This window comes from Lathamus discolor, chromosome 4 (genome assembly GCF_037157495.1).
Source record: "Lathamus discolor isolate bLatDis1 chromosome 4, bLatDis1.hap1, whole genome shotgun sequence".
Classification (NCBI taxonomy): domain Eukaryota; kingdom Metazoa; phylum Chordata; class Aves; order Psittaciformes; family Psittacidae; genus Lathamus; species Lathamus discolor.
In genome coordinates this window covers 115,400,215-115,419,267 of record NC_088887.1, presented here as the reverse complement: position 1 = coordinate 115,419,267, position 19,053 = coordinate 115,400,215, and positions in this window count along the sequence as shown.

The following is a 19,053-nucleotide window of genomic DNA, read 5'->3' as shown; positions in this document are numbered from 1 at the left end:
ATGTCTTCTGCAGAGAAAAGGTAACTCCCAGCCTCTCCCCTTCTGTTAATAACTGAATACCACTTCATTGCTAGTTTGCCCTTTGATGAATATTGTTCTGGTAGTAACATATTGCCTGTACCTGGATATATCCAGATATGTAGTACACAGCCTATTTTTTTTTTCAGGCAGCAGCAGAAGTTTACACTGGGGTTGTCCATGAAGGAACAGAATGGCCTCACCATCCTTGAAGTGCTTGGCTAACTGCAGTTTAGCCCCGTCACCCTCTCTTACTTAGACCATGGTTCAGTGAAACATTCAGTTTACAAGTTTCTCTTACAGAATCAAAAAGACCATTGTGGTATGATATAAAGCTGTGATACAGAACATGTTTCATTCTGCTGCTTCATAACTTTTCCAAATAGGTTAACTTTCTCCCAGTCTTTATGTTGGACCAGCTGTCATCCATCTGCACTTATGAAAAATTAGGAGGCTCAAGTCCCCAGAGGTTGGTCTTTTTCATTTATTTTATGCAGCGACTTCTTCCCATTGCTAACGACTCCGGTTTGTTAATTATATGCTATAACTGAAAGCTTGCATGCTAGGCTTTGAATCTTCTGCTGCTTGCCGAAGGCCTGAAGAATTATGTGTCACATTTACACATAATTCTGCTTTTCCCCCTACAAAAATTTCTTATAACTCTAATTATGCAGCCATGAGGAGCTGAATGAGTCTACCCAGATGTTCTAGGGGAGGACAAAATATAGTGGTTGCCACTAAAATTATACAGTTATGTACTAGAACAAGGCCAATGCATACTTTTCAAAAACTAGCATTTGTGAAATACTGTCCTCCAGTACCTGAAGGAACTTCTCATTATAACTGGGGAGGATAAGAGACAGAGAAGCTCTCATGCTACTCTAGAGCTACAACCCCAGTGCTCTTGCAGACACAGACATGGGGGAGAAATTTGTGCAGCCAATTATTTTCTTCAAAACTCATTACCTGTCATTAATTCATAGTCTGGAATTGCTTAAAAAAGAACAGTGAAATATCTAAATAATGGTATTGCTCAGATAGCTCTCCATGTGGCAAAGAAAAAGAGTACATTATGCTCTGCTTAAAAGAAAAGAGACTGAATCAAAAGGTGCACAAAACAAAGAAGAGCTCAGAAACAACTCAGACTGCAGATGTGATGCATCTGTTTGCTTGCCCACTGGGAACACTGAGATAGAGAGATTAAGGCCTTTATACAGAAATGGTTAGACAACTAGATCAGATAGATACACAAAATACAGCTAGGTTGACTTCAAGTCTATAGCAGTGATAAACACTCTAACAGAGGAGTGAATATAATTCACTGACTATGCATTAAGCATTGAACATATATGCCATTAAAGAGTTAATGATCTTACAGTGATGGAGTAAAACCAGAACTGAAACTGACCTGGCAAAGGATACACGCAAATGAAATTTTAAAAAGCTGCATGTCATTTCTCTGTCAAAAAAAATAAAGCTGATACTGATAAATATACAGTCCATTCATTATTATATTAAAGGAAAAGGTACAGATATATTGTAGGCTTATTGCTGATGTGAAATTATGAAGAAGGAAGCAAACATAAAAGTTGCCATTCAAAATAAATGTGCACCTTGACAAGAACTCTAAGTAAAAGTGGGCTAAAAGCAAAAATAATGTAGTCCAATGGCTACTGCATCTGTGCCTTATAGTAGTCTTTAAAAATAACCCTAATATATAACTTCACAAGAGAAGATAAAAGCTATAAGTCAAGTTTTTTATAACTGCATTTCTTTTAATTCCATCACTACCTGTAAAACCAAGTAAGCAATGAAAGTCACTTCTTCACAAGTAATTCCTCACTATTGTCATAAATCACTACAGTATTAAAAAAAAATACCTTTACTAGCAAAAATACTTCTGGCTTTAACATTCACTTTGGAAATATTGAGAAATGTAGCCTCATAACTTATTCATAACATAGGAATTAATGCAGTCACTATTCCTGGTTTCTGATTAAATGCTGTCTTGTAACCTAGTGACACTGGAAATAATGACCATATGATCATTTTCTGCAAATTGAGTCAACAAAGAGAAACTTTGCTATGTCAAGATGCAACATTACTTGGCCAACAGAAGTACACACCTAGACATGCATCCACAGTTGTGCAGGCAATTTTCTTCTGTGTCCATATGGGATAGTGTATGCAGACAAAGTCCATTTCTAACAACTTGCTCATTCTCACACTTTTACTAGTTAAGGCAGAGGTAGATAGTGATGAAATTTACAAACTTATAAAAATGAGAAAAGGAATTGAAAGTGAAGGTCTTTTTTGTCAGCTCCTTCTCAGTGATACTAGTAGACAGAATTCACTCAACATGATGTTGAGCTGTAAATCCTCTGACAGACTTCCATATAGTGTACAAGACCACAAAAGCTTATAAAACCATGTTCCTCATCATTGATAACTTATCTTGCTAGAGGCTTCAATATAAAAGACAAGCAAAGGACACAGAGAAAAAAACTCATATTAGTGTTGCCAAGATTTAGGACCAGACTTGTGCAAGGACTCCCAGCAAATTCCAAAATTAAACTATTCCTCTTCCTCGTGAATCCAGAACAGGGACATGACAATTTCTACAAATGAATCAGAAAATACCTCGGATAGGAGAAATAAATAAATACAAGTAGAAAGACAAAACAATAATGTGTGCACACATGTATTATCACACCACATTGGTGTGGAAAGCATAACTAATTGCAATCACTGAAGCAGAGGAAAATATCAGAGAATGGGAACTAGACAACAGTTACTCAATTAATGCAGAAGTTAAAAAAAGAGACCTAATTACTTGTGGAAGGCAAAAAAAAAAAAAAAAAAAAAATAGGCCAGTGAAATAAAATCATAGAAGGGCAAAGTATTAAATGCTAAAGCAGAAAGTTGTCATGGACATAGGAAAATAAGGAAGGAGAGGAGAGGAGAGGAGAGGAGAGGAGAGGAGAGGAGAGGAGAGGAGAGGAGAGGAGAGGAGAGGAGAGGAGAGGAGAGGAGAGGAGAGGAGAGACGGATAGGGAGACAGAGGAGAGGAGAGGAAAGGAGAGGGATATGGAGACAGATGAGAGACTAAAGGGAAGAAAAAGAAAAGGAAAAGAGAAAAGATGAAAAAGAAAAATGAAGAAAATAAAAAAAGAAAAAAGAAAAAAAGAAAAAAGAAAATAAAAAAGAAAAAAGAAAAAAGAAAAAAGAAAAAAGAAAAAAGAAAAGAAAAAAGAAAGAAAAGAAAAAAGAAAGAAAAGAAAAAAGAAAAGAGAAAAAAAAGAAAAGAAAGAAAAGAACAGAAAAGGAAAAGAAAAGAGAAAAGGAAAAAAGAAAAAAGAAGAGAAAAAAGAAAAGAAGAAAAGGGAAAAAAGGAAGAAAAAAAGAAAAGAAAGAAAAGAACAGAAAATGAAAAGAGAAAAAAGAATGAAGAAAAAAGAGAAAAGGAAAAAAAGAAAATAAAAGAGAAAAAAAAGAAAATAAAAGAGAAAAAAGAAAAGAAAAGAAGAAAAGAAGAGAAAAGAAAAGAAGAGAGAAAAAAAAGAAAAGAAAAGAAAAGAAAAGAAAAGAAAAGAAAAGAAAAGAAAAGAAAAGAAAAGAAAAGAAAAGAAAAGAAAAGAAAAGAAAAGAAAAGAAAAGAAAAGAAAAGAAAAGAAAAGAAAAGAAAAGAAAAGAAAAGAAAAGAAAAGAAGGTGTAAACGATTCCGACTCCCGACGGTAGCCATGGAGCGCGGGAGCGCGCACCACGTGTGAATGAGCACAAGTGGGGCGAGAACGCGAGAAAGCCGAATCTGAGTGCGCGGCGCCACCGGCGTTGCCCCGAGCTCCGCGCTCTAGCCAGTCAAGAGGGACCAAGCGCGCAGCGGCCGCGGGGGCGGTGCTGCGGGAAGGCGGGGGGGGCGGCTTTGGTGCGGAGGCGGTGCGGGGGATGAGCAGCAGCGCGGAGCCATCCGCCAGAGCTGGATCACTCTGCGAGCTGTGGAAGCGGAGTGCGGTTAAACGCGGATGGGTGATGGGGACGAGAAGGGAAGGGTCTGCCGGCGTCGCGGCGTTGGAGCTGCCGGCCCCGCGCTTGCTGCTCCTGGTGTTTACCGAGTTACAGCAGCCGCGCGCGGGTGCGGTGTGGTGTGGTGCAGCCGCAGCCCCGGCGCTGGTCCCGGCTGCAGGGAGCAGGGCGCAGGGTAGGGAAGGGTCAACACCACTGGAGTGGCATAAAATACATTCAAAGGAAAAAAAAAAATCTTTAAAAATCTACCTGGAAGGATGGGGAAGGGGGTGGGAAGGACAGGATGTGGCAGAAACTGGCTTCTGGGAAAAGCTAGTGGCTTGGGTTAGGGACGAGCAGCAGATCAGGGGAGAGCTCTCGGCAGCTCGCCCCCTTGCATTCACGCTCCGGGGCAGAGTAGAGGAAAAATTCCGTGAGGCAGGCTGCGAGGAGCAAGAGGAGGAGGAAGGGGAGGGGGAGAGGACAAGGGGGGGGGGGGGGGCGGCTTGTGCGCTTAGGGGTAGGGGCGAGCCCTAGGGCGGGCGGGGGTGTGAGGTGACACACTCATAAATACACATACACATCGCACATCCATCCACACGCGTCCAGCCAGGGGCGGGCAGAGCCCCCGCCGGCCCCCTGGAGCAGCCGGGGGAGGTGCCTCGGCCCCCCCGCGGGGAGGGGGGACTGTGGGGCCGGGAGGGGCTGCCGGCGCGGATGCCTTCACCTGGCCCGCTCCATCAGTGAGTGAGGCGAGGCGCAGAGGAGGAGAGGCTGTCGGGTCTGGAGAACTACCTCTGGATGGTTAAAAGAGGAAAAAAAAAAACAAGCGAAAAAACCCAACTCTGCAATCCTCTGCTCCCCCCAGGCTCAGCACCATAAGGGACTGCTATATTTGAGGCTGTCAGGAGGATGAGAGAGAGAGACTGAGAGTCAGGGCGAGAGAGAGCCGGTGCCACAGCAGCGGTAAGTGTGTTTGCCATTCCCCAAGCCAGGCACTGATTTCCCTGGTTAGACTTCGGAGTGTGTGTGCGCGGTTTATTTGTTGCAATATCCATCGCAGCATCTCTGTGAGCAGTCTGCTGCGAAGCCAGCAATGGTGAGAGATCCCGTTTTTGGGCTCCTGCTGCAGGTTTATGTGTTTTGCTTTTTGTTTTGAATCTTACGCTGAAATTGTTGTCATAATTGAGCAGAAAAGTTGAAGCAGAAATTACTGTGATGTACTGCATGCTTCCTGTCATTTAACTAGCTAGCAAACTACTGCAGTGAATGAGTTATGAGGAGAAATGTGAGGCTTTTAGAGCAAATACATACTTCAGAGAAAGAATGCCTGTTTTACTGTGCTATATTTTTTTTTTTTTTATGTTTGGGAGAGCTACCATGCTAATGCTTGAGGGTGAAACAGAAAATAACCTGGTGTGTTAAGTTTATAGTGCTGCACTAAAAGTTGTGTTGTTAAGGAGTTCAGAATGGTACTTGGCTTTGGGATAAACAATTATCTTATGAATTAGAGAAGTAGAGTGCATGGACTGTGCTCTGCTGACAGGCAGAGGAGATGGAATTACATAAAGATGCAATGATTTTCCCTCTCGGATGCGAGGACAGTGCGTAAGACTATGTGGAATGTCTATGAGCTGGTGAGATGAACTGAGTTATCTCTGCTTAACAGAGAATGAAACTGGCTTTAAGAATCTATCATCTCAGTAAAGAAAAATCTGCATCTGTTACTTTATTTGTACTCCTTCAGATGTTTAGTTCCATTCCTGTTGAACACTGAGGAACTTCATAGAACAGAACTTATACAAGGTGATGTAATGTGACTGTTTAGCACTAAAGTTTTCCATGTGTTGCAGTATTTCAGAAATTTGAAGTTTTTGCAAAGTTTATTTTTTTTTCTTTTTTACTTTAAAAAGTAATACTTTCCTTGAATGACACATTTTCAGTAATGTTTTTTTTTAATGGGGTACTGGATCCCAGATTTTTCTAAGGTATTCCCCTAGTCTTCACTGAGCTTTGGATGAGACCCTAAAGTTTGAAACTACAAATAAATTACAAGCTCACTGTTAGCCAAAAGCTGAAGGGGATTCCTGATAATTAAAATTTGGATGACATTTTCCAATTAATAAAAGTGCAATTAATTCCTGTTGAGTTATAGTAGAACTCCGTCAGAAGTACTTTATGGCAATCAATATTAATGCAAGATCAGTTCATCGTGATTAATATTATTACAGTGGATATCAAAAGAATTAGCAATAATTGGGTCATTACTTTAAAGTGCTATCAAAATAACTATTAGAATTTGTAAAAATACATTTTCATAAATTGTTTTCAATTACTTTAGCATTTATCTGCAAAGTTTCAAGTAAAAACTTCACATTTCTATCTTGTTGGGTGGGAAGATGCTTGTTTACTAGTGAGGTACACTAAAAGGAAGACAGAAAACTGAGACATGAACTATGGTAAGTGAGGAATGTTTCATGTACAGTGGCCCTCTGTGGTAATATACTTTTAACTATGTGAGTGATTAAGAGATGTGGTTAAGAAGAAAAGGTGTTCGAAGACAACAGACATGCAAAGAAAGGAGGATGAAATGTTAAGCATACGTGCAGGTGATAACAGCTAAATAGTTTTAAAAGTGGAGTATTCAACATGCAGTTCTTTTTCCTACTCTTATAAGGCAAATGCCTATGAAAAAGAACTAGCAGAGCATGAAGATAGCTATGGATGGGCTGGAGACTAAAAATAGATGTTAGGTTTGTTGCTCAATATGAAACTGAAGGTCATACTTTGAATTCTAGGTTAAAATGTCAGGGGAAAGAATCTTAATTTAATTTTATGTGAGGGCAGATGTATTAGGAATGAAAACAGAAAAGTCTGTCTGAATTAATAACTGAGAACTTGAAAGAAAGAATCTTTGAAAACAGATTTTGAGGAAAAATATCCTAGCAGCTAAGATAAAAGATGTGATTAAAAACTCTGCTGTTAGGGAATAATACAGGGCAACTTTAAGAAATGCGTAACTTAGAGGACCGTCAGCAAAGATTCAATACAGGAAGGTCATGACTGGCAAATTTGCTTGAGTCCCCTGAATAAGTTGCTGACAGGGTAGACTATTGGGGAATCAGTGATAGGATTTATGGGGGGTTCAGAAAACGTCCAGTGTTCTGTGCTCCACAATTATCGATTTGGAAAGTAAGTTTTGGAAGAAGTGCTGGAGTGAATTCAAACCTGACTTAGAGATAGGGACCAGAGGGTGTCAGTAAAGGTAAAGAGCTCTGGATGAAAGGAGGAAGTTAAAAGTATGAGGCTTTCAGTGAGAGTCTGAGAGATCCAGTTTTCTTTCTTGCTTGTTATAAAGCTGGCATGTTAAAAAAGAATAAATCTGATTTGCTAGCAATACAGGAAAATCTGTTCCACTGAAAAGATTCATTATACTGAAAGTTTTCTGATTAGGTCAATAATAGCAATTATATTTTAAGTATTTAATACAACTTTTTATTAAAGACATCATAGAAAACTAGACATTAAGAATATACATGCCAAGGGGGTGGCATTGAGTCATCTGAGGTGATTGGTTCAGTGGCATTGAAAAAAAATGGTTCTTCTGAATTACATGTTTCTTTCTGAATGTAGCCTGCAACAAAGATCCTAGCTTCTCTGAATCCACTGCCTAATTTGCCACTGTTGGTCTGCTCCCTCCATATGTTCCTGCTAACTGCTTCTGCATTGTACTTCCCCTGAGTTTCATAACCACCTCAATCATTTAAACAATTTCCCATACTGTAAAATACTAAACTGAAATGTGCCACAGTTTATACTGCAGAGATTCCTGAGAATCAATGTCAAATACACGTTTGCTTGTGAATATTTTATTGTTTGGTGTTTCACAGAATTTATTTTCCTCCTTCTGTGCATAGGCTCTCTGATGCTTTTTTCAGGGTCTGTTACACCCTGTATTAACAACTTAGCACATTACAAGGGAAAAATGCTCTGTCTGGAAGTGATGGAGTCCCTACAGAGCTTTATCTTCTGAGCAGTTCTGATCAATAACACTACATTAGGGGCCAGTGCCTTTAAAAAAATATAAATCATGAAATTGTGGAAACTTTGTAGGATAAATATGTTCTGATTTTACTTACATTTAAGATTTCAAAGCCTTGTGTGTATACGTGCTATATCTGTGTTTATACACACACATATACCATATATGTGAGAAATGATCCTGTGTCTTTGCAAGCTGGAATGGAAGCAAGAATAACATTTTCTAGTTAGTGGAAGGAAGAGAGTTCAGGATGATTTTTCACTGTACTTTATAAAGGCCACAGATCAATTTTTAGGTGTTGCAAGTAGATGTATAACAAGGGAAGATGATGTCAGGTTCTGTATGGAGTGAATATAATGAAACTATAGAATTGCCATTCATCTTACAGCTGATGTTCTTGATCACACATGCCCATACTTGTTCTTTGTAGTCCACTGAGACTAGTTCTAAGTTTACAGAGCCATGAGGTTATGTCAGAATGACAGTAGAATTCATCCTGTCATACAGTAGCTACCAGTTCCATAGTTCACCTCTTTACATCTCTTTCAGGACAAAACTTACATGTCAGTCTCGGGGAAAATTGATAACTCTTCTCCATTCCCATACCTAGAAATAGAAAATGAATCAAACTCTTTCCGTCCATCAGAAACCTCTTTTGGGAGTTTCCTTTTTCAGTATGCTCTTAAAGGTTTTATTGTAAATTGAGTTAAAACATGATGATATCTTTGGAGAACCTTTTGCTGCTGGAACTAAAAGCAGACAAACATTGAAGGTAGTTCATCGCAGTTACTGAGAGGGGTAAAGGATCACAACTTTCCATTCAATACACAAGGAGTGTGACTTCAGCCTTCTTGAGAGTGAGAAATGCTCAGTTTTTAATAGCCGAAAGTTTAAGATTTGCTACATGTCCAGTGGGACTCCTAGACTGCAAATCATTTTGATAAAGACCAAATGTATGGCTTTCTAAATGATGTGGTATCAGATCAGTCTTATGGGTTTCTTCCCTTACTAAATAGCATCACTTTGATAGAATTCATGAACCCTGTTGTATTTTTATGCATTTTATAGTCTTTATTAAATATGTGAGGGACATTGTCCTGGGTCTGTAACATTCTTGCTATAGATTGTAACCAGCCTGCTGTAGCAATGCATTCAACAAAGAGTCGTAGCTACGCAGATAGGCAGGGAAATAAAAATGACTTTGTGGTCATAGTATCTGAAGAAGCTAATCTAAACAGTGTAACAGCCTCATAGTATTTTGGGAATACATTCAGGCACTAATCTTGAAAAGTTGTGATTCTTGCTTAGCCATAAAAAGGCATATCCAGGTATGCTTGTTGCAATAATCCCCACCAAAAATGTGCTCCCAAAGCCACAGTAATTGGCAAGGAGCTTAATAGAAATTTACTTTCAGGAAAGGTGGTTACTTGCTACTTGTTTAAGTACACATGCATTATCACTTCTGAAAGATGACCATTTATCCCCATTAGGTTACTGCACAGTCTTTTGTATGCTATCTCCTCTGAGTTACTTGCATGTCTCCACAGAGACCTGGAGTGTGATGTGCAAAACCTCGTGAAAATGAGTCAATAAAGTCACGGTATATATTTTTACCAGTTCTCACACAGAACATTTTCCAAAAGATAAGTATTAGAGTAATTCAGAAAAAAAAAATAATATATATATATATATATTCTGGACATGCTGGAACACTTTTGTGACATTCAGGTCTGTTAGTCTGGCAGAGTCATTCAGCTTTGTCATGTTCATATTACTGTGATGTAACCATTTATCTTTACATTTATTCACATGATGGCTTGGACGGGTGACAAGGTGGACAGATTCTCAAATGGCTGGAACAGAAAATACTGAAAATTTCATGAGCTGTCTTGTTCGTCTATAGAAATTTCAGTATGCCTAGCAAACAAAAATATGTATGTATTTCAAACTAGCATTTGAAGTGCTGGACATAAGAGACAAATAAAAGTTCAAGTGAAGTTTATGTTTTCTATGCTTACTGGTTTCTTTTCCACAAGCATTCACTGCCTGGAATATTATACTTACATAGTCCACTTTGTGGACCAAGTTAATGATATTAAACTTTGTATCTAAGGTTGCATAGGCACACTTTCAAAATTAAAAAAAAAAAAAAACAAAACAGACGTAGATCTGTACCTACTATTTAAGTTACAGTCGCTGTACAGTTGACCAATTGTATATATAAATTGTAGATTTTTCTAATACAGCATAACTTATATGTGCATCTATTTACATTTATTTATAAAAATTCTGATATCACTTTAAAATGCAGTTGCCCAACTGTCTTAATTCACATCACAAGTCCATACTAAATAGTATTTAGATTAGAACTCAGATTGTCCTAGAAGATTTGTTGTTTTATTAGCAAGGTCCTCTGACTCCATTATAAACCTTATCATTATCATCATCATAGCAACTAGGCACTGTAATCATAAATCAAGATTGCATTGTGCTAGGAGCTGCGAACACAAAATGGTCCCTGAATCAGAGAACGTATGGCTTAACTCAAAAGCTCTTCCCTTTTTCCTGTTCTTTGCGACCTTTGAAAAGCTTACATCTAGGGGGAGATATCTGTGTTTCACAGCCATACTACCATGATCATATACAGATTTCTTCAAGATCACCTCCCACACCAGAAAAAAACCCAAGATACAATCTGCAACACCATGACGTGTAATGATCACACATACGTGCTGTAAAATGTCTTGCAGATTTGTCTGAAGACTGTACCAGCAGTCCACAATTACTTCTGAAATGCATACATTTTAGACATCTTTTCTGAATTAATTCAGTCTTCAGCTTTCCAAAATCTCATGCAGATCAAATCTTGTGAAAAATAAGTATATGGACTTCTGCATGAGATTGTATTAGAAGGTATGTTCTCCTTGTTAAAACTTTTTAGGGTTTTTTTGTCAATCCAGAAGTCATGAGTTAAAGCAGATAATGTACTCACTCCTGTGCCATGACCGTGTTCTTTGTTTGGTTTTTGACTCCCGCACTTCTGAGGTGATACAAGTTCTTGATTTTTCAGTTTCATGCTATGCAAGATGCTCAGAATGTGCTTACTTCACTGTAACGTGTGCAGTGTCATGTTTTATTGCTGACATAAAACTTAGCTTAGGGAATCTGGGAATAAAGCCATGACTTCTCCGATGCCATAACATCTCTTTGATGTGTGTGTGCACAGCTTCTCAATTCAAAACCAGTTGTGTAGTGTTTCCTCTGTCTGGACTTACGGGATGCAGGTTGGGCACTGAAGTAGCTTCAGGCCGAGAAAGACTATCACATGGGTTTGAGAAGGGGCATACTTGAAGACATAGAACAGATCAGATACCAAGGGAGAATAATATACTAAAGAGGACCATCCGCACACAAAGAGATAATTTGGAAAACATGATATATAGCTGAAATGTCTGCAGTCTTGTTTTTCGTCTTGCATATCACAGCTGACTGATTGCTAACATCTAAGTACTTATTTGCCTTATCAATCACTTTGTGCCTGAGTCGTTCACTGATGGGCATAATCCTCTGTGACTTCACAAGGCATCTCTTGAGGAAATTTGAATGTTAGCAGCAGCGAATTGAGACATTACTGAAGGCATCAGGTGGGAGGAGGATGTTTGCACAAGAGGCATGTTAATCAACAACAGGAGAAAATACGCAGCATCAAAGTAGCATAATTCAGTGGAAGGTGGGTTAAATTCTTGCATAATTTCTTGCAAGAAATACCTACTTGCAGACTAGAAGCAAGACAGTTAGACTGATTGATCAAGACCTTAAAAAAGCAAAGCCCTTTTGTAGAAAACAGATAAAGGTTGAGCAAGCTGAGAAGCATTAAGTGTGTAAAAGTACTAACGATAATACCGTTAAAAGGTATTTACCACCGGAAGTTACTTGTTCAAAAATCTGTTATCTCTGTAACTTTTCATTAACTGTTCATAAGTTACTGTCAAGATTCGTGCTCTGTCAGTCTTTGCAAAATATATGCTTTGCAACGTCATGACTTCAGTTGTAAAGGAATGTAAAGGAATTTGCTAAGGATTTCTTTCAAAGATGCAAAAATATATTGAAATTATAAACAACATGTGCGTGACTATATAGGATTATAGGATCTGCAAATGCGAATAAGATATGAGACAAAATGGAAGCTATCATAGTTTTTTGGTTATTTTGCTTCAACAGAAAATAATTACATGTATTCATACGTGACATTCTGCATCAAATAAAAGCTGGCATTTAAGGAATTATGGTGAGTTGAACACTTAATATTTACTAAAAATACTGTCTATTTTAACAGCAGTGTTCTACTTTCATGTATTACATCAGAATTCAGACAAGATAGCAGGCTGCATTGTGGAGACTGCTTTAAAGTCAAAAGAATGTGGGTTGTGAGAAACTCTCCGGAAACTGTAATGGGTGCGCTTGCTTTTTACAATCTACAGGAGTGTAACTAAGCAGCTTAGGGGATCCCAAGTATTTATCTAAAAACTACCTGTAGGTGGTATAATAAGATCTGGAATATTTTGTCAGTGAAAGAAACAGACTATAAACAGCTATATGCAAGGCAGTGATTTTGGACTTTTTGTTATTATTTCTGGTTTTATTATAGCGTTGTGATGAGGAAGCAGAGCAAAGCAAATACAAAGGTTTACCTTTTATTTAGCCTAATGCTGTTCTTTTAACTGGCTGAGAAAAGCTCAATCCATTGACTTAAAAATTAATCTAAACAAAGCTAACTTTCAGGATCAAGCACACTGGAAATAGTGCTACTTTATTTCTTTATACCATACAACAGGTTTAAAGACACATCATGATACAGGAAGAAATCCTTTTTCCTTCTGTAAGAAAACAGGCTAACAGTTTAGTCAGTAGAAACTTCTGTAGACTATGGACAGAAGGTCCTGTCGCAGGAGATTTTTGTTGCTTTTATTGATATTAATTTTTATTTGGAATTTATTAGTTATTACTGTATAAAAATATTTCTGAATTTTGTGACTTTAGTTATAAGCTTTTTGTTAATGCAGTCTATTGCCATTTTTCTTTACTTTCCTCATCACCTGAGATTTTCACGTTATCTTGCATGAAATTAGTTTTCGTAATTTGTATGCTTGATTTGCCTTTTCTGTAATTTGGATTTTACTGCCAATGTAAGACAAAGAAGGAGTTGAGGGAAGTATTGGGAACACAACCCTTCTATCACTCTCATTGCCAAGTATAAAGGCAGCAAATAAATGTATTTTGTTAATGCAGTGAAGTCAGAGTCCTTGTGGCTTGAGTTACCTTAAAGAGACTCTGCAGCACTCCTGCTAAATTAGATGATGTTGAGGGAAAAGAAAGAAAAAAGAAATAAGAAAAAGGCACTTTCACATAAAATTCACACCACATTTAACAAGCTTAAGAGAAAAACACTTGCCCAAAGCTGAAAGCACAGGTCACTACAGGTTGAATTTAAGAGCCAGGCTTTTCACTGAGAGGCTGTAAACACCGGTTGGGTAGTACAGGAATGATGGGGACCATGTGGTCATGAATCACCTTTTCTCTGCTCATTAATAAGTGGGGGGAGAAGGGGAAATTCCACATAAATTATTCCTCTTCTGTGTCACAGACCTGCAGTGCAAATGGACAAACTTTTTTAGGGAAGTGGAGGGTCCAACACCACACGCAGAGAACACCGATTTGGGTTATTGAAGTTTTTTGATATACTGGGTAGAGACTGTAACCTGAACACAGCTGGGAATCAGAGGTCTTGTGCTTATTATGCTGTCAAGTTATATTTATCCTAAAAGTACCATAGAAGTCCTTATGAAATGTTCTGCATATAGAGTAGCTCTTTTATATCTATATTTGTTCTCACTCAAAGCATGCATTTAAAGAGTGTGCCTTTAAATACAATGAAAGCAGGCAGTTGACCACATTGGCTACCAGCAACTGCTGACTGCTGCTTTTTCAAAGTTTATGCACATCTCTTACAGTTCTCATTCTCTTTCCTCACTGCCATGATACGGGCATATCCTCGTATTTGCCTTGTAATTGCAGTCGGGCTTTTGTGGCTAAGGCTTTGCTCAGAAGGCCCCAAAACCATGCAGAGCTAAATTCTGTGCTGACCTGCCTGCTGATTTTAGGATGGCTCCTCCACCTACAGCTCTTAACCCTACTATCCCAGGAAGCATACCTGGCCACTTTCAGTGACAGAGAAATTCTAGGCTGGATTTTAAGTCTGCTACCATGTGTATTCTGGCCATGCTAGCAAGAAGCAGGGCTGCACAAAAATTACCCATTTTTGTTCTGTAAGTGTCCATCTGCATCAGTGATGATTTTCTGCCTAAATATTTTATTCTTCTGTGAATGTGCAAAAATGTAGATTTTTTTTTTTCCCCCCTGCCAGTTCTGCTGACAAGCAGAACTTTTTCATGCAGCTCTATAATTAGGCTCCAGAGTCCTGCAGAGACACACAGCAGAGTGGTAGGCTTTATATTCTGCGACACTCAAAACTTGCGGTTCGAAGATGTGTGTGCTTACATCTATCCCACCTCTTTGCATGCTATAACTAAGCTCTTCCATTCCCTTTGGATTTGTCCCCCTGTGTCTAACAAAAATTAGAATTTTGAGTGTTTCAGTTCCTAAATTGCAAATCGGCACTCGACCACTGTGCAAAGGTTTTGACAGGATGGAACAGAATTTGCTATCATCATTGAAAATCCCAGTTTAAGAATCTTGCATTGATTCAAGTTGTGCAATAAAACTGTTGCACTTTGTATCAAAACAATCAATTGTTGTGGTTTCCACCACTGTACAGAGTTCCTGATCGCAAAGCCCTATGATTAGTATATATATGATACTCCTATAGCAAAGATACAGTTATCAAGAAATAGATCACTTGTAGAAGTTGCATGTGGATTATCATGTAATGTTACTGCATGGCCTGTCGGGAAACCTTAAATTTTCTCCTTTAAGGTAACCTTTGAACTAATCTGTTTTAAAGCACACTATCTTAGAGACCACGAGTCTTTGCTGCTAGATTCCATAGGTATCCTCAACAGTAAATTAGTAACAGTAATTATACTTCCTAAAGATGATTATAATCTGGGGTTTCATAACTAGTAAGCTTCTATTCAAGCCATTTGAAAATAGGGAGTGATATGATTTGTTTAGCTTTGCACAGTTTGGAGAAAAAGATTTTCATGTTATAATATGGCTAATGAGAATCACAGCTTATGCTTTATCACTGCTACAGCAGAGAAGAACATTTCCTGTCCTTAGCTCATTCTTAGAGGTTTAATTAATAATGTAGACAGTTGAGTCTGCCTGCTTGGACTAAAATAATTAGCAGAGAGTAAACAAACACTTTACGTTTCACTTTATGAATGGTGTGGTGCCACTTTAAATATTTAATGTTTTGAGCTCAGTGACCAATCAATTCTTGCCAGGTGCCAGGTTACAGCGACCGTCTGGGCAAGAAAGCCGAGTTGTGAGCAGAGGTAGGCTCCCATAACCACTTTCAATGACAACGGTTACAGGAAATCGAAGACCTAAAACAAGTGCTAAAAAAGAAGTTATGAAAATGTAGAAGTTGTTGGAAAAGAAGTGGTAAAAAACCCAGAAAGGAGAGGAGATGATAGAGTATAGTTCAACGCAGCTCAATAGCTAACTAGACTAAGTTAGAGCTCCATATGAAATCCTACAGGAGATAACTGTCTCATGCAAATTTAAATCTTAGGTGGTGACTTATCCTAATTTCTTTGTATATTCAGGGCAAGAAAAGCTAAAAAATATCCTTCTTAGTAAAATTTACTGGCTTTTTCTCATTAGTATCGATAGCCCGGGGAAGAGAAAACCCAGACTCTGCCTACAGAGTACACAAAGCTTATGTGCTGTGTGTGCTGAAAGCCAGCACTTGGTTGCAGTTTTGACTTCGGGAGCCATACATTGCATGTTCTGAGCAACTTCATACACAATCTTAAACTGCACATACACTTAAAAACAACTTTGACTGCAATTTAGTTAATTTTAGGTGAAGTCCTGGACACGTACCCTTAAGAAGGTAATGCACTTTACACCTAATCTTTACTTCATGGCATGGAATATTACATTTGGTATTATAGTAATTTTGTATTTTTGTCTATCTGAAACATTTAAAAGGCATACTCCTTAACCTTAAAAATCTCTTCAGTTCTGTGGTTTGTCTTGTAAACCAGAATGCTTCTTCTCTTTTTTCTTATTTTCAAAGTCGCTAAAATATTGACTATCTGATAAATACTAATTTTAAACAAGCTTTTTGACTCAGTCAAATGTAATTCACTCTCAACAGCATAAAATATTCAGAAAATCACTTTTCCATTATTTTTTTTTCTGGAGATTAGACAGAGATGCAACCAGTACATGTGAGGCTGGTGAATATTATTTTCTGGCTGCTGCACCACTCAGAAACGTCTATGATGTTTTCTCACTGTGCCCACTTCAATCAATTAGCTCTTATTACTGCAGCCCACGATGAGGCTCCTGGGCTACAACTCAGGGCAGTTTTCACGTCCAACACTTTTACTAATGACAATCATACTTGGAGAGAGCCTTGCCCAGTTTTCATATTTCATACCTAATATGCAGGTTTGACAGAAACCCCGCAAAACTGCTTGCCAACCTGTTGCATTCGGTACAAAAGCCACTCTGCAATGATTAATATGGATCCCCGCTGTGCCATTTGTGTAGGGTTATTTTCCAGAGAAAGATCAGGCTTAAATTGTTTTTTTCAGTAGAGCTTGCTTCTGTCCACATTTTAAAGACCGTGCTGCAAGTCCTTTGCCATATGAGTAGAAAAAGTTTCCTGGAAGTGTGCTCTTAAGTGATGGATACAGGCTGTGGCTTATGGGAAACTGCCTCCATCTCATCCTCATGCTGGGCTGAGAGGCTTTTCACCTGTCAGTGGCACACACCAATGCAACAACACTGAAACATTAGATGTATGTGTCACTATCACTATTTTTTTTTTCTCATTTGGAAACAATAAAACACTAAAATCATCTAAGAAAAAGGGAGGCTTATAGGAGCTTCTGTATGAAGTGATTTTTTTTATTTATTTATAACAAGCATCTATGGCAACATTTGGATGCTTATGTGTTAATGAAAATCCAAAGATGGGTGTGAAAATATAAACGCTTTGTTCAGATATTTTGTTTCTTTACAATTGTTTTTGTTCTCCAGATTCAAAATACTGTCTTGATATATTGAAAATAAAATTCCATTCTTTACCGCCAATTTATTAGTGACTATCACAAACCTGAAAACTCTGTTTTTAATCCAGTTCAACTACTAATTACCACTGGTTCTGAGCAACCAGGGACCTCATTTTCACAGTACGTCCATTCTTTCATCTGTAAAAACTGATGCAAGCATAAGGAAAGGGGTCAGTTACCTATTCTTCTGCTCTTCATGGCTTTTTCTGTGACACAGAAACCCCTAAAACCGGCAGCAAAAGCCAATTTGAACAGATCACTTTGTTACCAAGGTAATAAAATCCATGAGCTTCCAGAATAAGCAGATTTCTTGTGTGATATTTAGTGTTCATGGCTGACTGAAAAAAAAGGGGTAACAGCTTTTTGTAGCAAATAAGGTACTCATATTTTGGAATAGTAATTCACAACATCAATTTTCAGGGCCTGTACTAGATGAGGGGTGAACCAAGGAGGGGAGAAAATGATCTTTAAGTACCCAAGATGGCCAAGTCCAATGCATTTGTATTTCAAACAGTAATTTCAAATACATGCGTGTATGAGTGCACAGGGAAAGCTGGTGTGTTTGGGTGTTTTTGGGTTTTTTTTCCAGAATTGTAAGTAAAATTCAAAAGATTCTGAACTGTGACTTTCACTTGTGATTTCTGAGATATGTCTTATTGTCCACAGTACAGGAGGCTGACCAGCTAGGAAGCAGTTGGTTTGCAAGTACTCAGTCTCGGTATTTTGTTTGTGTTATTCGTAACCTCTGCTACCAGTGTATAAAAATATGACTTGAACTTTTGATTAATGCATTTTTTACTGCACCATTAAGTTTGTCTAGTTTACTAGCAGCATGGGGAAATTCACAAACATAACAATTTTTTCCTCTCTCCAAATACAAATAAACTATTTTGTGTGTGCATCCTCAAGGACTTGCATCCTGAAATACATTTATGGAAGTTAATGTTCAGGGGATATTTCCGGGAAAATTGTACTAAGTCATGTCAGGGCTTATATTGCCAAGGTGCTGAATTTAGGGGAAAAGAATTGATTTTAGTGGGCACAAAATATCCCTCCAGCTAGTGTATGAAGACACAGCAGAGCTTTGGGCTGAATCAAAATGCCTTGCTGTTGAAGCCTCTCTGGTTTGCAGCCTGCCCACTGTGGGGCTGTGAGTGAGTTTCTCCCTTTGAACTGAAGTTTTATGAGAAGAATTCACAACAATGTAAGTAGTGATGATCTTCGTTAACTCTTATCTACCTCGCTCATCATGTTGATGAATCTGTATACCTGCTCAAGGTTTTAAAAGATAATGTGATTTGCTGTTTGTTTTAATGGGGATTTGTTTGGTGGTTTGGTTTTTTTTTTATTTTTTAATGACATGAGGTTTTGCTGTTCAGTGTCATTTTATTCTCATTTTTTGTGTGAACAGTGGTCTGTTGTCATTTGGTCACACACATACATACACTTTCACTACAGAAGCTGTTCATCAAAGCAGTGACATTTCATTTTAGGACGCATTTGGAAAACCGATGTTGTTGTGGTGGTGTTTTGACTTGGGAAATGGGATATAGTGTATGTGAACACTCTGCTCAATCACAGAAGAATGGAAGAAGTTTGCCTGAGCTCAAATTCCAACACACACTTTACAATGAAAATTTCAGCCTTCTCTCACACCAAAATGAGGCCTGCATAATAAAACAGATTAAAGGAAGCATATCCTCAAGCAGTGTGAAGTCAGG